Consider the following 24717-nt stretch of genomic DNA (forward strand, 5'->3'; position numbering starts at 1 on the left):
CTGTTGGCCCTAGCCCTATCAACTAATGCCTGCAGTGCACCTCGTCAAAGCGAGGATCTGCTCTTGCCCTCCCGCTTGTCATCTTTCCTTCAGGTCCCTCTGACACCAAATGGAGAAAGCTTGGAAGCCTGCAGAAGAAGCAAGGCTTGCTGTGGACCTTAAATGCAGCAGCAATGATGACGTCATCGGAGGGGACTTTCAGTCATGAGAAACCCATTTGCAAAGGCTTCCCACACGTTGGAAATCAATTGGCCACTTAAGTTAAAATTCCATCAATCTCCCACATCCATTTAGATTCGTGTGGGAAAGACGAAATTTGGATAACACGACACCATTCCGCACCCGAGTTAAAATCGCCCCAAATGTTTCAGGTTGATGACCTTTTGTCAGAAGACGAGCTAACGTTGGTTTCCACATTATGGAGCGGGGGTGGAATGGAAAAATTGTTATGTTAATCTGTCACTTAACAGTTTATCATTTTAGTTTTTGTACCAAGTGGCAACATTGTTTCAAAACAGTATCAATAAAGTCATAGCACGCCATTAATACATAAATGGAGTTATAGGGGTCGATTTTAGTTCAGGTGTGGGGAATTGGCGGTTTCCCCGAATTTAGTGATTCCGACACGATTGTAAATGGATCTGTGAGATTGATGCAAATTTAACACAATTGGCCAATTGATTTCCAGCGTGTGGGAAGCCTTGGCAATTGAGTATTTCCAGTCAGAAAGTCGCAGAATATGACGTCATCATTGCTGCTGCTTCTAAGATCCACAGCAAGCCTTGCTTCCTCTGCAGGCTTCCAACCTTCAACATTAAGATGGCACAGGAGCCTGCAGGAGGAACGGCCAGCGGGAGGGCCAGATCTGTGCCCAAATTTGATGAGGCTTCACTACAGGCATTACTGGATGGTGCTAGGGCCCACAGGGAGGTCCTCTTCCCTTCTTCAGGGAGGAAGAGACCTCCCAGCCAGACCAAGGCTGTGTGGCTAGAGGTGGCAGGTCAAGTCAACTTCTTGGGGCTAACACGAAGAACGTGGGTGCAGTGCAGGAAAAGATTCCATGACCTTCTTTGCACTGGAAAAGTAAGTACCGTATGATGTTTCCATCACCCTCAATCTGATCCCCATTGCCTTTCCTCACCAGCACTCAGCTTTAGCAATCTCTTCCTGCACATCCCACTAGACACTCACATCCATGCACCCTTACCCATTCCCTCTCTCTATGCTCACATTCACAGAACTATGCCACCATGCAGCCCTCACACTCCCTCTCACTCTGATGCTTTGAACACAATTGACAACACACAGGGAGGGCCCTTGGTCTTGCAGCCTCACTCCATCGTTGTCTCCTTCTAAGTATCTATGCGATGCAATCTCTGCACTCACTCCTTCATTCTCACTCAACCTCCACTTGTCTCCCTCATTGCAGGAAAAGAGAGCTCACAACAGGAGAGAGCGAGCCAGGACAGGAGGAGGGCCGCCCTCATTAGCCCAGCTCACCCCCTGGGAGGAAGGCGTCCTGGAGATTGCCGGGGCTGACCGAGATGTGGACATTGGGAAAGGACAGGCAGGAGCATCCCCGCAAGCTGGTGACAGAATAGTTTTCCATCTCTCTCATTGGCATTGCATGAGTCGCTGATAATGATTCTGAAGCTACAGCACATGGACTTATGAGAATCTGCAAAATGCAATGTGCATGTAACCTTGGCATCACATCTCTAACTTTTTCCTTGACTCCCCCACAGGACCATCGAGAGCCCCCATCCCCACGGTGCAGGAGGAAGAGCCTGAGCAGCCAGACTCCTCAGAGGAATCTGCAACCTCTGAGGGCGCAGCGTCATCAGAAATAAGCGCACCCAGCACCAGCGCAGACACTCACACCTCGGTGGGACCTTTGGGACATAGAGTAGAGTTGTCACCTGGTGTATCACAGCTCACAAGTGAGCATCAGCAGATTGTGGAGACAGGGACAGCAGTGGAGAGTCCTCGTCGGAGGGCGCAGGACTCTGCCAGCTCGGCTCAGCTGCATGTCGACCCTCTGCCTCTGGGTCCATCCGTTAGATCAGAGGTGATGGAACTCCAGGCACAGATGCAGGAGTCTCTGGCAGGTTTTGTCTCTAGGGTCGCTGCGAGTGTGGAGCGAATGGAGGAGTCCATAGTGAACATGAGCAGAGCCTTTGTGGAGTCATTGGCGCATGAACGCATGAACACGGAAAGGATGGCTACCTACGTGGAAATGATTGCTGCCTCCGTGGTAAGGCTGGCTACGGTAGAGGAGAGGAGGGCTACGGTCATGGAGGAGCTTAGTCGCCAGGGTATGGAAAACATGGTCATTGTTCAGAATAGAATGACACCTCTTGAGGAGCGATGGGCATCTATTGAACAGAGAAACCAGACCTTCATGGAAGTCCTTCTGAGTAGGACTGCCAGTGCAGATACGGGTCCCCATGGCCCCCCTGATGTGCAGCAAGCTGCTCTCAAGCCACTTGCAGGCACTGAGGGGGACCTGACCCATGAGAGGGAGGTTGGTGGCAGACCTCAAGGAAGTGGGGGCTCCTCTCCAAGCGCTCACACTTCCATGCCACTGCACTGCCCTCGGTCAGAGCCCCGCCGGAGTACACACCCAAGTGAGATAGAGGTCTCAACCCCTGCACAGCCGCAGGAGCAGCAGACTGCTGGCGAACCCTCACAGGCTCGCCATCCCAGAGGACGCCCACCAACGGTGTCGAGACAGGAGCAGCAGGAAAGTGAGCAAGGGGCCTCCACATCTGCTGAAGCCACAGGGGAACCACTACGTAGGAGCACGCGTAAGAGGAAAATAAAGCACAAATAGTCACTTGGGTGAAATGCTGTGTATTTTGTGGAAATACCATCAGTTGTGTGTTTTTCATAAAAATTCTGATGACAACTTCTGCAGTTGTGGCGTGTGTCATTTCGCGAATGGGGCTGTAGGTCTTCTAATGCCAAGAGGGGAAGGAAAAAAAGGCCTCCCATGCTTCTGGTAGGTGCCTCAGTTGAGGAAGCGCTGAGTGAGGGTGGCGAGAGGGGTCTCGCAGGAGGTCACACTGGAGATGGGTGTCAGGCTCCAAACTTCCACAGCTGTGGTTATGCCTTCTAAAAGTTCCCCCAGAGCTGAGACAACAAAGTCCTGCCACCTGCAAATGATGGCTGATCAAATATCCTCTTTAATGTTGGACCTGCAGCTGATAGTCAGCAAGCCAGTAGTGTTCACGCCAGGTTTCACAGGCGTGATCCCCACCAGGCGCGTTTTACATGGGCAAAGGGTTATACAGGCAAGGGCCTGTTAAAATGGGATTATAAAGGCCAATCAGTGCTGTTTAAGGGCCCTAAAGACCAGTCCTGCCTGTTGCAGGCGGGACTGATTCGGGTCAATCAGACACCTAGGTTAAAATGGCGTGGAGGCGGGAACCAGGCGGGGGGGGGGGGGGTCGGGTCGCGACCCCCAGGTTTTGCGATTTTAACCCCCCGCACGCCTAAAAGCCTGCCTCGCGGCCCAATGAAAATCGAGGCCACATTGTTCAGTATTTGACACTAGAGTTTATGCAACAAAGCATTTTATATGTAAAAAGACTTACGCTTCATTATTGTTTATTTTTCGTTACAGGTCTTTTCAGATGCACACAGTAAAAGCGTAAGGCCAGTGGGGAAGTGATCATTGCTAATCATCCCATGGCTCCAATAAAGAGCAATCGGATTTGGACATTTTTAGTTGGTGTTCATGGATTTTTTGTGTTGGTCGGAGGAGATAGGAGCAGTGGATCATCTGTTTTGCTGGAGCACCTGCAGTATCAACGAGCAGAGCATCCTGTTGTAACTCATAGAGGTGAGTGAGTACGCTTTGCGTCTGTCAGCAGAGTGAATGGGAGGCCAAATGATACAATTTTACAGAATTGCTGTTTTTGCATAAGAAATCATTCCTTTAAAACCTTTCATATGCAATATAATTTGCTACTGAGTAGAACTAATGAAGTTAAAATGTAATATCCTGCTGATTTTGTACAGAGGAGAACCCTCTTTCTGCTGATACCCCAAACAAAACATGTTGGTGATTTATTTTGCCTGCCAGAGTGAATGTTATTAGTATTTAAAAGTGAAATACTTTCTCATTTTAGGCACCTAAGTGGTAATTTTCTGACCGTGTGTTCCAGGTGGGAAGCATTGCCTGCCCTGAGTACATATGGGAAAAAACTGGCAAGTGCTGTGCCCGTTTTATTGACCTTTTGTCCATTTTCTTCTGATAATGCTCCTGTGAAGCACCATGGGACGTTTCCCGCATTAAAGGCGCTATATAAATGCAAGATGTTGTTCTTTTAAAGACTTGTCCCCAGCAGGTGGGACTGGTAAAATTACCCCCTCTTCCCCACTGTCAGCTTCAAGCATTCCCAGGTCAAGAATGGCATTGTCAGTTGCAGAGTAAACTTCTCTCTGTTCTTCTGACCACAATGTGCCGTAGTTCCAATGCCACAGGAGCATCTCCGAAATCTGTGACTAAAACAAAACAATCATTTTCCACACTAGCCGCCCTTTTGCTATTCTGAGTCACATTGCCAATTAATGTCATAACAGTTTTGTACTGTGGGCCTACAGCCACTAGGAACTGGGTTGAGGATGCCCAAACTTATTTCATGAACAGAGACTGGCTTTCATCTCCTCAGTCTGGCCGGGATTCAAACCCACGTTCCAGAGGTGAAAATATTAAATTTACTTTAAAATGAAAAAGAAAGTGCAAGATAGAAGTTCATAATGTAGCAGAGATAGTGCATTGCTCCCATGATTAGAATTTTCCTGTATACTAGAGTTTCCCTGTCTTCTATTTTCCCTGCACCATTTGCTGGTTTTATTGTGCACAAAAATATGAATTACCAAGAGAATGTGTGGAAACAGTTACGCAGACTTGTCTCAAACTCATTTGCATAGAGGAAATATTATGCACCATTTTACATACATACAATTATATTATTTACAGTTTGTCATTTTTATTCATTTTGTATCTGGCCTTCCATGCTACTAATTTTTTTTGTTTTTGTTCTCTCTTCCCATTTTGCTTTGTTTATCTCCTTTGCTGACCTACATTGATGCCCAGACTTCCATTTCCCCAAACGTAAAATTCTTATTAGAACATAAGAACATCAGAATTAGGAGCAGGAGTAGGCTTTATGGCCCCTCGAGCCTGCTCCGCCAGTCAATAAGATCATGGCTGATCTTCAACCTCAACTCCACTTTCCCGCCCTAGCCCCATATCCCTTGATTCCTCTGGAGTCCAAAAATCTATCTATCTCAGTCTTGAATATACTCAACAACTCAGAATCCACAGCCCTCTGGGACAGAGAATTCCAAAGATTCATAACCCTCTGAGTGAAGAAATTCCTCCTCATCTCAGTCCTCCTCATCTCAGCTTTATCCTGAGACTATGCCCCCTAGTTCGAGACTCTCCACCCAGGGAAAACAATCTCTCAGCATCTATCCTGTTGATTCCCCTCAGAATCTTATGTTTCAATGAGATCACCCCTCATTCTTCTAAACTCCAGAGAGTATAGGCCCAATCTACTCAATCTCTCCTTGTAGAAAAACCCTCTCATCCCAGAAATCAATCTAGTGAACCTTCGTTGCACCGCCTCTAAGGCAAGTATATCCTTCCTTAGATAAGGAGACCAAAACTGTGCACAGTACTCCAGGTGTGGTCTCACCAAGGCTCTGTACAATTGTAGCAAGACTTCCTTACTCTTGTACTCCAACCCCCTAGCAATAAAGGCCAAATATTCTTGTATTTAAATCTTGTGTTATGTTATGAAGACAGGTTGCACAGACTAGGCTTGTATTCTTTTGATTATAGAAGATTAAAGGGTGATCTAATTGATGTGTTTAAGATAATTAATGGATTTGATATGGTAGATAGAGAGAAACTATTTCCTCTGGTGTGAGAGTCCAGAACAAAGGGGTATAACCTTAAAATTAGAGCTAGGTTGTTCAGGGCTGATGTCAGAAAGCACTTCTTCACACAAAGGGTAGTGGAAATCTGGAACTCTTCCCCCCACCCCCGCCCCCCAAAAAGCTGTTGAGGCTCGGTCAATTGAAAATGCCAGAACTGAGATTGATTGATTTTTGTTAGGCAAGGGTATTAAGAGTTACAGAACCAAGGCAGCTAGACAGAGTTAAGATACAGATCAGCCATTATCTAATTCAAGGGGAGACTAGTCATAGGGGGACATTTTCCCGGCAGTCCCGCTTCCATACCGGCCTCGCCAGGGCTGGCAAAATCGCCCCCTATAGAGTCAAACAGGCTTAAGAGGCTGAATGAAACATAGAAACATAGAAGATAGGAGCAGGAGTAGGCCATTCGGCCCCTCGAGCCTGCTCCGCCATTCAACGAGATCATGGCTGATCATCCAAACCTTAGCACTCGGTCCCTACACCGACAGCCATCCCACCCAAGCCCTATCCCCGTAACCCCACGTATTTAATCCCCCCTAACACTAAGGGCCAATTTTTATCATGGCCAATCAACCTAACCCGCACATCTTTGGACTGTGGGAGGAAACCGGAGCACCCGGAGGAAACCCACGCAAACACGGGGAGAATGTGCAAACTCCACACAGACAGTCGCCCGAGGCCGGATTTGAACCCGGGTCCCTGGCGCTGTGAGGCAACAGTGCTAACCACTATGCCACCGTGCTTGCTCCTGTTCTATGCTCCTGTGGTCTCACACCTCCCTACCTTTGTAACCTCCTCTAGCATTATACCCTCCCACCACCAAATTTTCTGTTCCTCTAACTCTGGCTTCCTGCAATGGCTTCTCTTCCCACTCCTGCATCGTTACCTCTGGGATCCCCTATATGCTGTTCCTTGGCGACATCATCTGAAAACACGGCGTCAGTTTCCAGATGTATGTTGACGACACCCAGCTCTACTCACCACCACTTCTCTCGACCCCTCCATGGGGTCTAAATTGTCAGATGCTTGTCCAACATCCAGTATTGGATGAGCAGAAATTTCCTCCAACTAAATATTGAGAAGACCGAAGCCAGTGTCTTCGGGTCTCACCACAAACTCCGTTCCCTAGCCGCCGACTCCTAGCATTTGTCTAAGGCTGAACCAGACTGTTTGCAACCTTGGTGTCATATTTGACCCTGAAATGAGCTTCTGCCCACATTTCCATGGCATATCTAAGACCGCCTATTTCCACCTCCATAACATTGCCTGTCTCCGCCCCTACCTCAGCTCATCTGCTGCTGAAACCCTCATCCATGCCTTTGTTACCTCTAGACTTGACTATTCCAACACACTCCTGGCTGGCCTCCCACATTCTACCCGACATAAACTTGAGGTCATCCAAAACTCGGCTGCCCGTGATCTAACCCGCACCAAGTCCCATTCGCCCATCACCCCTGTGCTTGCTGCCCCACATTGGCTTTCGGTTAAGCAACGCCTCGATTTCAAAATTCTCATCCTTATTTTCAAATCCCTCCATGGCCTCGCCCCTCCCTATCCCTGTAATCTCCTTCAGCCCCACACCCGCAGAGATATCTGCGCTCCTCAAATTCTGGCCTCTTGAGCATCCCTGATTTTAATCACTCAACCATTGGTGGCCGTGCCATTAGCTGCCGAGGCCCTAAGCTCTGGAACACCTTCCCTAAACGTCTCCACCTCTCTACCTCTCTTTCCTCCTTTAAGATGCTCCTTAAAACCTACTGCTTTGACCAAGCTTTTGGTCATCTGCCCTAATTTCTCCTTATGGTGCTTGGTGTCAAATTTTTGTCTTATAATACTCCTGTGAAGTGCCTTGGGATGTTTTACTACGTTAAAGGTGCTATATAACTACACGTTGTTGTTGTTGTTCCTGTGTATCCCTCCCCTAATTCATCCCAAAAATTGGCGGCCGTGCCTTCAGCCACTTAGATCCCACCCTCTGGAATTGCCTCCCTAAATCCCACCACCTCTTCATCTCTGTCTCCACCTTTAAGACCCTCCTTAAATTCCACCTCTGAACAAGCTTTTTGTTACCCCATCTAATATCTCTTTTGGCACTGTAGTGTATGTACCCGTCTATCTTTAAGGGAACTATTGAATGTAACCGTTCACTTTTAAGGGAACTACTTTAGGTGTGGCACTATTTGTTTGGCTTCTGTATACTTTAATACCGATAGTGACCACACCAGTGTTGTGGCAGGATTGCTGGGGCAGATTCGCCCGGACCTTCGAATAGTAAAGACCTGTTTGTTTGTTACTTCTGAAGTCTGTGTATTTATTAACTGCACAACCCACAGACTTTACAGTGGCGACGAGTCCGATCGTACCCTGCGGCAAGATTACCAAAGCAAGAAGAGCGTCGAAGAGAGGCAACCGCCCTCGTCGTGCTGCTGGAAGAAAACACGAGGCTGCAGCAGGAGAAAGGTGGAAGACTTTAGCAACAAAAGCTTCCATTAGCAACAGGCACTGACTACCCTTCTACCACGGGGCGGAGTGAGCCGATCAGCTGGAAACAAGGCGGCCGAAGAGACTGTGAGTAGGGGAAGGTGTAGAAGGGCAGAGCACTCGACCTCGGTCGAGGGGTAGCTGAGCCGGTCAGAAGTCGGGTCCAACGGCATCGGGTGACAGCCGGACCGCGATCGGCGGGAAAAGCCGGGCAGCGACCGCAGCCACGAAGCGCTGAGACTGGGAGTAGGCGCAGGAAGAGAAACCCAGCCGCAGCCGGGGAGGGAAACACCGGTCTGCGAGAGGGCTGGGAGGCGAACAGGAACCGTGCGGGTGGGAGAGAGAGACAGAGCCGAGCAAGGGGAGAGAGACTGCGCGAGAGCCAGTCCAGCGGCTGAGCTGTCCTCCACCAACGGGGTACCCAGAGCCGGTAGAACCGAACGTGCGGGAGAGAGAGCGACAGAGCCGGGTACGGAGAGAGAGACTGCGCGAGAGCCAGTCCAGCGGCTGCACTGTCCTCCGTTAACGGGGTGTACCCAGCGCCGGTAGAGCCGTGCGGGCGGGAGGAAAAGACAGAGCCGAGTAAGGGGAGCTGTGCGGAAGCCAGCCAGCGGCTGAACCTGTCCGCTGTGGGGGAAGCGTACCCCTTCCACCGGGAAGAAACGCGGGAAGCCGCCATTAGGCGGAGAAGACGCCAGAAGCGGGAAACCGCCATTGAAGTGGGCGGGGCGAGAAAGGAAGAGCGGGAAACCGCCATTTTCGCGGGAAAACCGCCATCTTAACTGACATACCGCCATTGAAGTGGGCGGGGAGAGAAGGAAAGAGTGGGAAACCGCCGATTTCGCGGGAAACCCGCCATCTTAGAAATAAACAAATAAATAAGAATACTAAAGAAATACTGGTGCTGCTCCCAAGGGAAGAAAGATGCCTAAGCGAGGGAATATTAACGACTTTAATTCTGAAATAGAAGACTGGGCCACGTACGTGGAACGCATAGAGATCTATTGCGAAGCCAACAAAATAGAGGAAGACGACAAGGCGATAACATTGCTAAACTCGATGGGGGCAAAAACATACGGGCTCTTGAAGCATCTAATGGCACCAAATAAACCAGCGGATCAGACCTTCAAAGAGATTGTGGCTGTGCTGAAGGGCCACTTGAACCCCACACCGCTGATGCTGGCTGAACGATTCAAATTCTACGCAAGAACGCAGAGGAAAGACGAAAGCAATGCGGAATACTTGGTCGAACTGCGTAGGCTAGCGAAATACTGCCAGTTCGGAGGGAATCTGACAGAAGCGCCGCAGGACAAGTTCGTATGCGGATTGTCCAAAGAAGGGACGCAAAAGCGACTACTGGAAGAGAACGACCTCACACTGGACAGGGCTGTCCTTATAGCTGCATCGCACGAAGCCGCAGCGAAAGGAACGGCGGAAATGCAACTAAAGGCGGCGGCACTCGGGGTGGGCCAAATTACTTCAAGCACAACAAAATGCTACCGTTGTGGGAAGACAACGCATGACCAGAATCAATGCTGGTTTAAGAACCAAGAGTGTAGGAAATGTGGCAAACTGGGTCACATCGCGAAGGTATGCCGGTCTGGGAAAAAGACCAACAATCAAAGGAAGCCACCACAAGAAAAGTACAACAAGGTACACAAGGTGGCTGAGAAGAGTTCAGACGAACAGAATTCAGACTCAGACCCAAACAACCAGGAGCTGGGTAGTCTGAGAATCCACAATGTGGGTAAAGAAACGGATCTACAGACCATCTGGGTCATACTAAAAATAGCTGGAGTCCAAGTAAGAATGGAGCTGGACACTGGATCAGCTCTATCAGTCATCAACCGAAGGGACTACCACCGGCTATTCTCTCACATACCTTTAAGAAATACCAAGTTCGTATTACAGACATACACGGGGCATAACGTATACCCCGTGGGGGAAATAAGAGTCAAGGTGAGAGATAGGGGTAAAGAACACCCAAGAATGAACTTGTACGTATTACCTGAGGGAGGACCACCACTTCTAGGGCGGGAGTGGATTAAGAAAATAGACATGGAATGGCATTACCTAAAAGCCATAATGAGGGAGGACTCGGTGCAAGCTATTAGCTCAGATTCTGAAATGGATGATGATAAGACCAATTCGAATATGGAAGACAAGGCAAAAAGGGACTTGCCGACGATGGGGAAGAAAATGAAGACATGCAGAAGGACTTATGGTACCAAGAAGAATAAAGCTGCAGAGCAGAACTTCAGGTTGACAGAGAATTCTGAGCCTGTTCAAGCAAAGGATTCATCCACGACGGAAGAACACCGAGCTCGGACGCAAACTTATGTCAAAGTACGACAACAATTAGAACAGTTGAGTAACCGTCTCGTACAAGAGATGAAAAAGATGGAAAAGTTCTGGGACACCGAATGGGAGAACCTGGAAAGACAACAGAGACAGCTAGCTCAAGCAGTGAGCGACCATAGAGCCATCGTGGCCAAATACCAATCACATTCCCCTGATGCTGTTCAGGAACTAGAATATTTACAGAACGAACCAAAGGAAGAGGAATCTTCAGGAAGCCAGGATTTTATTCCAGTTCTTCTCTACGACTCCTTACAAGCAGAGTGTGAGAAGTTGAAAGAACAGTATGAACAGGCCCAGGCTACAATTCTGGAGGGGGTTAACTCGGCAGCCTCCGAAAAGCTAGTTTCAGTAGAAGCATATGAACAACTAAAGGTTGAACATGAGCAAGAAGTCCAAAGGCTGCAGGAAATTCTTGATGAGCTCAAGGCCAAGACAGACTCATCGGTAGAAGTTCCATCCATAGATGAGAAATTAGAGGTGAAAAACATGGCAGAGCATGAAAGACAGGATGTCCAAGAACTCATAAAAACATTGAAGGACACCCAAGACAAATATGAGGCGGCAATGACCGAGGTTCAACAACTTGAAGAACAGATTCAACTGGGAATCCTTTCAGTGGAAGAAAAGGAAGCTGTAAGAAACTCAGAGACTGTAAGAATGGTCCCTGAACATGAACTAGAGAGCATCAGGGCGCAACTTTTCCGAGCGCTGAAAGCCAAAGTTCAAGAGGAACGTAAGGTGGAAGTATTGGAGAAAGAGGTGGATGAAATGGAGAAGACTCTGATCCACCGTGTTCCCAGGGAAGAGTTAACGGTCAGCCAACTCCTTCATATGCTGAAGGACAAGACTCTGCAAGGGGAACAATCTGAACACGAGCTTCAATCTTCAGGGGGAACGAGTTCGGAGCTCTCAAAAGTCACGGAGATAGCTGAGGTGGCAACACAAATTTTACAAGGATGCCAAAAGTACGTTGAATCACGTCAAGGTGAACAGAAGAATGTGGAAACCGTTACTTCAGTAGAAGGTTTAAATAGCCTGATAACGCAATTCCCGATGGAAGGGAAGGTATTGAACTCACAAATGAGGTCTGTCGTGAAGGAATGGCAGATAACCCAGGAAGAGCGGGATGAATATGAATGCATGAAGAAGTCTTTTCAAGAAAGATGTCTAGGGAAGGAACCACCGTCAGCTAACGTCCAGACGGGTGAGGAGGAAGAAGAAGGCTCTCTCGCTGGCCTAACTCAGGACGAACCCGAATATTACCATGACCTGTTGAGTGACACTGAATATTACGAGGATGTGGTCTGCCCAGCTTGTGATGAAAACTCTCAAAGTGCTGAAATCCGGAGGAAGCACTTAAGGTCTAAGGAACATAGAGAGTTGGTGGCGCTACAGCTGGCAGCCGAGAAAGGAGCTCCGAGAGTTTCAAAAAGGCAGAAAAGAAAAAGAAGAAGCAGAAGATAATAACTGTCTAAAATATTAGCACTTCTACCATCCCAGGCGGGACATTACGAATGGAGCTAAATTAGTTGAAAAACTGGAAAATGTCAAGACAGCCAGTTGGTTGTAAAAGTCCGCACTGCTGGTTCAACAGGACGAAAGTTCAAGCTGTTACGTCAAGAAAAAGGCTATGGAGGAGTCACGCTAGCCAGGTGAACCGGCTACACCAAAGAAATGTTGTTCGGAACGAGTCAAGATCAGAGACTGAATCTATGAACTGTTTCCGCAGAGACTGAACCTGTGAACTGTTTCCACCGAGATTATATCTGTAAATTGTTTTATATGACATTGACTCCACCAAGATTATATCTGTAATTTGTTTTATAGGAAGTTGAAGATATGTATGTTTAACGGGGACTCTGTAAGTAATAAGCTAAAAAGGGAGGATTGTAGTGTATGTACCCGTCTATCTTTAAGGGAACTATTGAATGTAACCGTTCACCTTTAAGGGAACTACTTTAGGTGTGGCACTATTTGTTTGGCTTCTGTATACTGTAATACCGATAGTGACCACACCAGTATATAAGTGTTGTGGCAGGATTGCTGGGGCAGATTCGCCCGGACCTTCGAATAGTAAAGACCTGTTTGTTTGTTACTTCTGAAGTCTGTGTATTTATTAACTGCACAACCCACAGACTTTACAGGCACAGAATTTATTTTTCCCCTTACGCCTCTGTGAAGCGCCTTGGGACATTTTCCTGTGTTGGAGGTGCTATATAAATGCAAGCTTTGTACTGTTATTATCCTATCCCATTATTCCTCTTTGCTGTTTTCGTATCTTTTCTTTTCCCTCCTCCATCTGTTTCTCTCCCTTCAATTGTTGTTTCTGTCCCTCATTATCTTTTCTGTGTTGATTCCCTCCCACTGCCTTCCTTTCATCTTCAGCAGTGTTCTTGTCTCGGATGTTTCTCTGTTTTTGATTTTGGGTATTACAGACCACTGGTCCTGCTGTTGACCTCAATATTTGGGGATCTTGCAATTTACATCCGACTGCCTGACAATTTTGTCTATTACAGCTGCTGCAAAGTGTTCATAGAATCATAGAAATTGCAGCACAGAAGGTGACCATTGGAGCCCTTTATTTTAATCCCATTTCCCTGCTATTTCCCGCTATACTTTACTACTTTTCCTCTTTAAATGTTTATCCAATTCCCTCAGTTTCCATGATGGATTTGTCTTCAATAGCCACTTCTGGGAATGCATTCCCGACTCTCATAATTGTTTGCATGAAAATATCTTTTGGCCTCCATCTTTATGCTTTAATCCTAATCCTAAATTTACACTCTCAGTAGAAATTGTTTCACTAAATATCCTTTCAAACCGTTTCAAAACTTTGTGAACACTTCTCATCCTAACTATTGTGGGTGGGGGGTGGGCGGGAAGCGGGAAGGGATTTTAACTGCCAGCAAGTTTCCGGTGGAAAACCGCTGGATTCAGTTAGTTTCTCGCCCACATCAACAGTACGAGGCCACAGAATTTTTAACTACCGTGCCTCATTAGCATGCCACCGGCCCAATTCCCGAATGGAACAGACGGGAAGTAGGTGCCAGCCTCTGGAAAATTGAGTGGCCCTTGGCCACCTGCTACTCAGGTCAGTGTGGAGAAGGGGCTTTTGGGGGGGAGGGGCCTCACAATAGGGAAGTGAGGGAGTCAATGTCTAAACGTTCCACTCCTGCTCCTCCTGACACCACAAAGGAAAGCAAAAAGACTTACTTGGAGGCCCTCTTGAGATTCCCAATCTCCTTCGAGATGGATTTCATCTGGTGGGAAAGCCACTCAGGGTGAAGTTAAAATCGCTATTGGGCCTGATGATGTCATCACACCCCGACTAGCACTGCACATTGTACTCCAATTGAGGCTTAACCAGTGTCTGCTACAGATTCATCATCACTGCTTTGCTTTTGTATTTCATGCTTTTAAAGATCTGTGTACCTGCAACCCTACATCCCTCTGTTCCTCCACTCCATTGAGAGTTTTACTGTTGATATATTACAATTCTCTGTTCTTTTTCCTAAAATGTACAGCATTTGCACATTCTTTCCACTTCCCTAAACCTACCTATGTATGATTGTTTTTTTCCCCAAAAATTCTGGTGTATGTATTGAACGATTGCTGCTGCTGCCATTTTGCCTATCTCTGTCGCTTGGAGTACTTGTAATTTTCAGTATCTGGGGGTGGAATGAAGATACTATTAAAATGATAAATTTGGTAAAATCCTTCTTTATCTGCACTGAGGTTGGGAATGACTGAATAGATGGGAGAATGGGTAGCATCTGCTGCTGTGCAAACCTTTCCCAGTGGTCATTGTGGCAGCACAGCAGTGGACTTTTTGAAGCAGGCTTTACCAGGAACTCAACCTCCACAAAAGAAAGAGCTGCATTTACACAGCACCTTCTCCCATCTCCTGGAATCATCCCAAAGCTCTTCACATAAAATGAATTACTGTCACTGCTGTTCAGTATGCAAACACCCAACAAGATCCCACAAACAGTATTGAGATGAATGATCATTAATCTGTTTCTGGGTGGTGGTTGAGAAAAGAATATTTGCTGGGATATCACTCTAGTTTCTCTGATCTTTAATGTCCACCCGAGCTGGCAGACAAGCCTCAGTTTAACTTCTCACCCAAAGGATGGTACCTCTGACTCTGACAATGCAACACTCCCTCAGTACTGCACTGAAGTGCTGCAGTGGGAGTTAAACCCACAATTTTCTGACTCAGTAGTGGGAGCACTACCAACTGAGCCAAGCTGACACTTGGCTCCTTAGGGGGGTAATAACTCCCTAGTGAGAAAGCGCTGGCCCTATGACTTCGGTATGTGTGGAATTTTAAGCAGGACCAAGCTGAATCTGCACAGGGTCAGAAAGATGAAATGATAGATTACAGAGCGGCAGTGGCAGAGATTTGGAAGCAGATCACTTGCCATTCATCCAGGGATGCTGCATAACACAGTGTAACCAAGAAGAGAGAAGGGGAGGAAAAATACAAACCTTAAATAAGTGATAATTGTAATGAAGTCCAAGGAAACAAGAACTCTGTCAGTCTTGCATCAGTTGGCATTGCTTCAGCTTGGTACACAGTTAATGTACTTTGTTGAAATGCAACTTTCTTCCAGCAGAGAGATGAAGCATCATCTGGATAAGTGACAGGAACAATTTTGAGAGAGCAGCAAAACTGCTTAGTTCACATTCAGGCTACAGTCAAGAAACTGTATTATGTGAATTTCAGTTTTGTTTATTCGGGCACAAAGATCTGTTCAGAGTGATTTGCCCCATTTATCCCTTTATTATGGATAATGCCTTATAGAATGTTACTGATTTAGATACATGGCACATGTGGTACTATTCGATTGTCTGTAAAATGCCAGATTGCAGTAGCTGAGTTGAAAGCTAGTTTGGTGTCAGTGATTGAATAGAATTGTTTACTTGTGGGTCTATCAGCTCCCAGTGGAGATCTGTTAAGAATTGTGTTTGGCTGAGTCAGGAATGCAGGAAGATACAGAGAAGGTCACATTTTCCCCCAACTTGGAGAGAAATGATCTCTGAAACTATGTTTGGAGAAGGGAGGGAGAAGCAGATGGAACCTGAGAGACAATAACAGAGCCCAGTAGAAGCAGATGTAAAGAGAATTTGAAAAAGTCAGTCAGCATGAGATAAGCAGTCATTTGTAGAGATAAATTGCTTTTTTTATTTGTTCCCAGAATGTGGGTGAATATGTTGCCCCATCTCTAGTTGCTCTGAGCAAATGGTGTTGGGCCTTCTCCTTGAATTGCTGCCGTGCTTGTGCTGATTTTGCTTCCACAATGGTGTTAGGTAAGGAATTCTAGGATTTTGATCCAGAGATAATGGAGAAACAACGACATGTGTCCAAGTCCGGATGGTTTGTGACTTGCAGGGGAACTTGCAGGTGATGATGTCGTCATGATATTGCTGTTCTTGCCTTTTTCAGTGGTAGAGGTTGTGGGGTGGGGAGGTGCTGTTGAAGTAACCCTGTTGAGTTGTCGCAGTGCTGCTGTAGATCGTACATACTGCAGCCACAAGTGCGCCGGTGGTGGAGGGGGTGGATATTTTCAGTGGCAAGGGCGCCAATCAAGTGGACTATTTTGTCCTGGATGTTGTTGAGCTTCTTGAGTGTTGTTGAAACTGTACCCGTCTAGGTAAGTGATGAGCATTCCATCACACTCCTGATCTAGGCCTTGTAGATGGTGGAGAGGGTTTGAGGGGTCAGCAGATAAGCCACTCGTCAAAGAGTACCCAGCATCTGCCCTGTGTTTGTAGACACGCCATTGCTATGACTGCTCCAGAGAGCTTCTGGTCATTGGTAACTCACAGAATGTTGATCTTAGGGGACTTGATATTGCTGTTGAAGGTCACTGGAAGTGGTTGAGCCTTTTCTTGTTAGAGATGGTTATTGTCTGGCATTTATGTGGTGTGTGTAGTGTCCGCGTATCAATAATACACGGACTGCAGGAGAACAATAATAACAGGTATTTACTGAACAGAGGGTAAGCTTAAACTGAAAGTACAGAAGCCTGCTATGGCTTTATATACAGGTGTGGTCACTGCCAGTACTACAATATAAAATCAGTTCTCTCTTAAAGGTACATACACAACAATTCCTCCCCTTTTAGATAAACAGTACATAACATTCATTTAACAATTAAATAATAACTAATTACAATTACAATTTTCTCTGTACTATATACATCAACTGAAATAATCATTTATAAGTTCAGTCTTTGAGGAGGCTTCCTGATCCTGACTGGATAGCGCCTTTCTCGAGTATCCTGTTCCTGCGGCAGAGTCGATTCTGGCTCATTGTCATTGGTTGGTTCATCAGCTTCCAATACCACTGATTCTGAGGTAGACGCAATCTGTACTTCGGGTTCATTACCAGGTGCACATGCTCGTGGCATGGGTTTGGCTTGTTACTGTGACTCTAGAATCTGGTCAGCATGGCGTCTCACGATGCTCTCTCCAATGTCCACTGTGTACATTAGTGGTCCCTGCTGTGTGCATATCGTTCCTGGCTGCCATTTTTCTGTTCGGTAGTCGCAGGCCAAGACTGGTTGCCCTATCTTGAAGCTCCTGGTTGGCTGGAATTGCTTATCCTCAACATCTCGTCTTATGTTTGGTTTGAGCAAATCCAGGCGACATCTTAGCCTTCGGTTGAAGAACATTATGGCTGGAGCTTGGTTGGTGACTGCATGGGTCGCATTCCGGTAAGCAAACAAGAAATTATCCACCTTGTGTTGTAGTGGTATGTCATCGTTATACATCGCCTTTATTGCCTTTTTAAAGGTCTGAACAAACCTCTCAGCCAATCCATTTGTGGCTGGATGATATGGGGCAGATGTGTAATGTTTCACCCCATTATTCCTCAGAAACCTCCAGAAATCCTCGGACACAAACTGTGGCCCATTGTCGGAGCAAATCTGTTCTGGCAAGCCATTCCTGGTGAAGATGGTCCATAGGACTGCAATAGTTTTCTCCGTGGTGGTGGAGGACATTTTGATGACCTCTGGCCATTTCGAATGGGCATCCACGGCGATTAGAAACATTGAGTCCTAAATGGACCAGCAAAATCAATGTGTACCCGTTGCCATGGAGATGAGGGCCACTCCCATGGGTGTAGCGGGGCCTGTGGTGGAGCGTTTTGGACCTTCTGGCATCCTGTGCATCTCTTGGTCATATCCTCGATTTCTTTATCGATTCCTGGCCACCACACAAACGCCCTGGCTAGGCTCTTCATTTTTACCCCTCCCAGATGACCCTCATGAAGCTCATTGAGCACTCTATCTCTCAACTTGGGTGGAATTACCACTCGGGATCCACACATCAAGGTCCACCGGCACACTGACAGCTGTTCTCTCCTTGGCGAGAATGCTGGCAACAGTGAGTCGCCATATGCTGGCCATCCCTTCACCGTCAAATCATAGACCCGAGAGAGTGTCGGGTCATTTCGGGTTTCCTTCTCTATACTTGAGTTTGTAACAGGTAGACATTCGACTATGGTCGAATGGAATATCTCAACAGGGTCCACTGCAGGTGCTTCCTCCACCATAGGCAACGGCAGGTGCGACAGCTCATCAGCGTTTCCATGCTGTTTCGTACCCTTGTACTCTATGTCGTACTGATGTGCCCCTAGAAAAAGTGACCATCTTTACAGCCGTTGCGCCGTCATCACCGGAATGCCCTTCTTTGGGTTAAAAATGGAGACCAGAGGCTGATGATCAGTCAGTAGGGTGAATTTCTGCCCATGCAGATAGTGATTGAACTTCTTCACCCCCCACACCAGGCTGAGGGCCTCCTCGTCAATCTGGGCGTAGTTACGCTCGACTGAGGTTAACGAGCGCGACGCAATTGCTATTGGCCTCTCTGAACCGTCAAAGAATTTGTGTGACAGCACCGCTCCAATGCAGTAGGGAGACGCATCACATGCCAACCGAATCGGTAGTGTTGGATTGTAGTGGGCCAATACTTCTTTTGAAGTGATTAGGCATTTACATTTCTGAAAAGCACGCTTACACTCATCACTCCATTTCCATGTTACTCCAGTTTGCAGCAGGGCGTTCAGTGGGTGCAGAATTGTAGATAAATTCGGCAAGAACTTATGGTAGTAGTTCACCAACCCGAGGAACGACCTCAGTTGCGACACATTTTCCGTTGCTGGAGCCTTGACTACTGCCTCAATCTTGTCTGGAGACTTATGCAACCCTTCCTCATCAATCATGTGGCCACAATACGAGATTTGTCTCCTGAAGAACTTGCATTTGGGGCGGTTGGCTTGTAGCCCATATTCTTGTAATCTAGTGAGCACCTGCTCCAGGTTGGCAAGGTGTTCACTGTCACTTTCGCCCGTAACCAGGATGTCGTCCAAATAACACTGGGTCCCCGGGATCCCTTGCAGGACTTGTTCCATCGCCCTCTGCCAAATAGCCGGGGCTGATGCTACCCCGAATACCAGTCGGTTGTACTGGTAAAGACCTTTGTGAGTGTTTATCGTGAGGTATTTCCTCGATGCTTCTTTCAACTCCATTTGTAGATACGCTTGGGCCAGATCAATCTTCGTAAAGCGTTTCCCTCCAGATAGTGAGGCGAAAATATCTTCTATCCGTGGAAGTGGATATTGTACTGTGTGCAGGACTGGGTTCACAGTTACCTTGAAGTCCCCACAGATGCGAACCTTCTTCGGCTCCCCAGGCGTGCTGCTCAATGATTTCTTCATTACAGGAACGATGGGTGTGGCCCACTCGCTCCAGTCCACCTTGGACAGCACACCCGAATGCTCCAGACTCTCCAGCTCTGCTTCAACGGCTGGGCGGATCGCGTACGGTACTGGTCCGGCCTTAAAAAAAATTTGGGGTTTGCGTTATCTTCGATTTTTATCGTTGCCGTTACTCCTTTTAGAGTCCCAAGTCCTTGTTGGAACACCTCCTTCGCGTCAGTTAGAATTTTTGACAGTCGTCCAGGTGTGACGTCGTCATCCTTTTTGTCAGTCACAGTTAGCGCCTGAATGGAATGCCAATCCAATTGTATTTTTCGGATCCATTCACGTCCCAATAATGGTGGTCCTCCATCTTGTATATATAGATACAGTTTCTGTGTTTCCTTGCCGTTGTATTTAACTGGCACCCTTATCTTTCCTCTGGGGTAGACTTTTTGCCCCGTGTATGTCTTCAATACAATGGACGTGTCCTTCAAGGGTATGTGTGAGAATAGCCGCTCATAGTCTCGTCGATTCATGACAGTTAGGGCTGATCCTGTGTCCAATTCCATCTTTACATGGGACCCTGCTATCATGAGGGTGACCCAAATGGTTCGGTGATCCTCCTTTGCGATCACGTTGTGTAACTTTAGACAACTTAGTCTCCTGCTCCCGGAGTCATTATCACTCTCCTGATCTTCTGAACTACCATCTGTCATTTTTTTTACTTTCTTGTACTTTTCCTTAGCAGTTCTTTTAGTGTTGGTTTTCTTTCCCGACCTGCAGACTCTTGCTATGTGTCCCATTTTCCCACATTGCCTGCATACTTTGTCCTTAAACCAGCAGTCCTTCTGATCATGGGTTGTTCTGCCGCAGCAATAGCACTTTTCTGATCCATATGCCATTTCGTTAGCGCTGTATTCTTGTGGTTTCTGTTGTATTTCCACAGCTCCCCGTGCTGCTGCTTTGTAGGATACTGCCATGCTGAAAGCCTGTTCTAGCGTCAGGTCCTTTTCCGAAAGTAGTCGTTTCTGGGTTCCTTCACTCTGGAGCCCGCAGACAAACTTATCCCTTAAGGTGTTTGCCAGTCCTGCTCCGAACTGGCAGTGCTTCGATAACTTGCGTAGTTCCGTAAGATAGTCAGCATTGCTCTCATCTTTGTGCTGGTTTCTTTTATGGAACTTGAATCTTTCTGCTATCAGCAGCGGAGTAGGGTTTAGGTGTTCCTGTAAGATATTAACAATCTCTTCAAAACTTTTCTCCATTGGTTTAGCTGGGGTAATTAAATTCCGCAATAGGCCATACGTTCTCGCGCCCATCAAATTTAATAATACCGACGCCTTCTTTCCACCGGCCACCTCATTTGCCTTGCAGTACACTTCAATTCTTTCCACATACGTAGTCCAGTCTTCTACCTCGTTGTCGAAAGCAGTGATACTGCCACTCTTCGGCATCTTGGGTGGTTTAAAATGGCGCCTCCGTGCTTTTTCCTTCTTCCCCTTGCTGCCACGCTGCTCCTAGCGTTCTACAGGGTAATGGCGGCGACCCGCGGCTTCGGTGCGCCTCACTTTTCCTTCCCCTCGTTTTATTTTCTCTACGCTGCCCGGTTCTTGAGCACCGACCGTACCCTGTGCGCTCCACCCTCTCTCTCTTTTCCTCCCGACGACGCTGCACGGCCCCTTTGCAGAGCCGCTTGATTGAGCTCGAGCCCGCCGCACTCCGGAAGGGTCAGCGCACTACCTGCTACCAGCACGATTTGCTGGAACACCTTGACTGGGGAGCCAAGCCCAGCTCTCCACAGCCTCCCCTGCAATTCTCCGAACTCTGATGGATCCCTGGGCGGTTGCCCGCGGTCGACGCCCGTTGCTCTGACTTCGACCTCCAAGAAGCTTCTTTTCAGGGAAAGGTGATGCAGTACTGCAAGTGAGGTCGAACCTGCTCGTTGCCAGTGTAGTGTCTGCATATCAATAATACATGGACTGCAGGAGAACAATAATAACAGGTATTTACTGAACAGAGGGTAAGCTTAAACTGAAAGTACAGAAGCCTGCTATGGCTTTATATACAGGTGTGGTCACTGCCGGTACTACAGTATAAAATCAGTTCTCTCTTAAAGGTACATACACAACAGTGTGAATGTTACCTGCCACTTGTCAGCCTAAGCCTGGATTTTGTCCAACTCCTGCAGTAGGCTGCTCCATTATCAGAGGAGCTGTGAATGGAGCTGAACACTGGAATTGTTGTTGAACAGCATGACTCCTGACTTTATGATAGAGGGAAGATCAATGATGAAGCAGTTCAAATGGTTAGGCCGAGGTCACTTCCCCCAAGGAACTGCAGCGATGTCTTTGGGTTGCAATGATTGGCCTCCCAACAAACACACCCATCTTCCTTTGTGTCAGGTGTGACTCCAACCAATAGAGGGCTTTCACCTTGACCCCTATTGACCTCAATTTTGCTTGTGCCATACTTGGTCGAATGCTGCCTTTCTGTCAGAGGCAGCTACTCTCATCTCTCCTTTGTTATTCAGTTCTTGCATCCATTGCTTGATCAAGGCTGTGAGCCAAGTGGTTCTGGCAGAACCCGAACTGAGTGTCAGAGAGCAGGTTATTGGTGCGTAGGTATCATTTGATGGCACTGTTGATATAGTAATCTGGGATGTAATGTTTAAGTTATCCACCAGATGGAGCCAAATATTAAGGGTTCCCATTCACCAGTTTTTAAGGTAATGGGTCATGTAGTCAATGTCCTGGTACACCAGTTTATACGGTAATGTGGCATTGCATTATGGGTATGACTCAGAGGTGAATCCTCCATCTTGCCATCGTGCAGTAAGAATTGTGTGTTTTGCTTGCAGCCTGTAAGAGATGTTTCTCTGCTACATCGGGTAATTAAACAGTTAGGTTTTGTTCCTAATATCTCGCTTCTCTCAGTTTCTGACCTTACCACTCGGATATCACATATTGGTGACGAGGATCAACAGATCTCAGCTTGACGAAGAAAACAAATAAATAAAAGATCACTGAATAGAGGATCATGGCTGCTACGGTAGGAAAGATCTCTGCTTATGATGTTCAGGCGCAGGCCTGGGATGAATACTGCGAGTTGCTGATGCATTTCTTTGAAGCAAATGATATAAATGATGTCGGAAAAAGGAGAGCTATTTTGCTCACTTCCGTGGGAAGTCAGATGTATAGTTTAATGAGAAACTTATGCAGTCCTGAAAAGCCTGGAGACAGTACATTTACTAACTTAGTGGCCTTGCTAAAGGACCATTTCAATCCCAGACCGAGTGAGATTGTACAGCGTTTCAAATTTAATTCACGGAACAGAAAATCGGGAGAGCCTGTATTGGATTATGTAGCGGTGTTGCGAAAATTGGCACACGATTGCAATTATGGCAACAACCTGAAAAACATGCTGAGAGATAGGCTAGTTTGCGGGATAATGGATGATCGAATGCAGCAGAGATTATTGTCCGAGACTGGGCTTACGTATGAAAAAGCGTTGGAACTTGCTCAAGCCATAGAGACAGCGAACCGAGATGTAAAAGAAATACAAGGTTCCGACTGGGCTGCTACAAAGCAAGTTGGAGGTCAGGTTGTTGTGCGCAAGTTAAATATGCGTCGGAAACCACAACGTGAGCATGTGAAGGCATGTTATAGATGCAATGGCGGTCACCTGGCGAGGGAATGCAGGTTTCTGGAGGAAAAGTGCCACAAGTGTGGGAAAAAGGGACACATAAAATGTGCATGCAGGGCAAAAGCAATCGTGGAGGAATCCAAACCAAAAGGGGGAGGAAAGCAAAACCTAGGAAGAGAAGTGAAAAAACAGGGAGCACATCACATCAGTGGAGAAGCTGAGAAAGAAGACGACATGTTCATAATGCATAGTATGGTAGAGAACATTCCAAAAGTGGATCCTATCACTTTGCAACTGACAGTAAATGGCTCTAAGGTCAACTTTGAAGTGGATACAAGATGCAGCGTAACCATAATGAACAGGGAGGAGTACTCAAAATTGTGGAACCGTGCAAAAGTTCCAGAGTTAAAGTCTTGCTCTATGTAGCTTAAAACATATACCGGTGAACGAGTGGCGATATTGGGTACAGCTACTGTAACTGTGCAACACAGGGACACCATGGAACAGCTACCTGTAGTTGTAGTATCGGGTTCTGGACCAAACTTGTTAGGTCGGGGCTGGATACAAGAACTTAAATTAGATTGGGGAGCAATAAATCAAATAGAGGGAGGCAAACAGTTGTCTTTGCAAGAAGTGTTGATTGAACATGAGAACGTGTTCAAGGAAGAACTTGGCACATTTAATGGCCCCCCAGCTAAGATTTATATAGACAAGGAGGCACTGCCAAGGTTTTTTAAACAACGACCTGTGCCTTATGCCATGAAGCCGAAGGTAGAGGCTGAGTTTGACCGTCTTTTGAGAGGGAACATTCTGGAACCCGTGAAATGTTCAGAATGGGCAGCTCCCATTGTACCTGTTTTAAAACCGGACAATTCGGTAAGACTCTGTGGAGATTATAAATTGACAGTAAATAGGGTGTCTAAACTAGAACAGTATCCTATTCCCAAAACAAAGGATCTCTTTGCGAACCTGGCTGGAGGGAAGAAATTCACGAAGCTGGATATGAGTCATGCATACTTGCAGATTACACTAGATGAGGAATCCAAGAAGTATGTAACCATAAATACACACAAGGGTTTGTTTACCTATAACCGCTTACTATTCGGTGTCTCATCTAATCCAGCTATTTTCCAGAGGACTATCGAGGGTGTACTGCAAGGGATCCCACATGTTTCAATCTATCTGGATGACATTCTGGCGATGGGAAGAACCGACCAGGAGCATCTGAGCACTCTGAGAGAGGTACTACAAAGATTGGATAAGGCTGGGTTACGGCTCAAGAGGAGTAAGTGCACTTTCCTGGGGAATGAGGCCGTGTTCCTGGGACACAGAGTGGATGCCACCGGGCTCCATCCAATCAAGGAGAAGGTACAAGCACTGCAGGAGGCCCCAGCTCCTACCAATGTGACTGAGTTAAAAGCTTACCTGGGACTGCTAAAGTATTATAACAGATTTTTACCAAACTTGGCAACAGTGTTAGCACCTCTTCACAAACTTCTGCGCAAGGAGACACAGTGGCAGTGGGAAGAAGAACAGAGGGTTTCATTTGAACAGTCCAAGAAACTGATGCTGTC

At 46.9% G+C, this 24717-nt stretch overlaps 1 protein-coding gene across 2 annotated transcripts in view; it reads left to right on the forward strand.

The window, feature by feature from the left end:
* LOC147117339 (uncharacterized) overlaps positions 1-24717 on the forward strand; it is a 192731-nt gene that overhangs the window by 113782 nt on the left and 54232 nt on the right. For both annotated transcript variants that reach the window (XM_085988259.1, XM_085988260.1), the window contains exon 2: positions 3626-3844. The gene's annotated coding sequence lies outside the window, so the exon portion shown is untranslated. The remainder of the gene's footprint in view (positions 1-3625; positions 3845-24717) is intronic.

This window comes from Somniosus microcephalus, chromosome 5, assembly GCF_052327205.1.
Source record: "Somniosus microcephalus isolate GS21.2 chromosome 5, FLI_Smic_1.0, whole genome shotgun sequence".
NCBI classification, from domain to species: domain Eukaryota; kingdom Metazoa; phylum Chordata; class Chondrichthyes; order Squaliformes; family Somniosidae; genus Somniosus; species Somniosus microcephalus.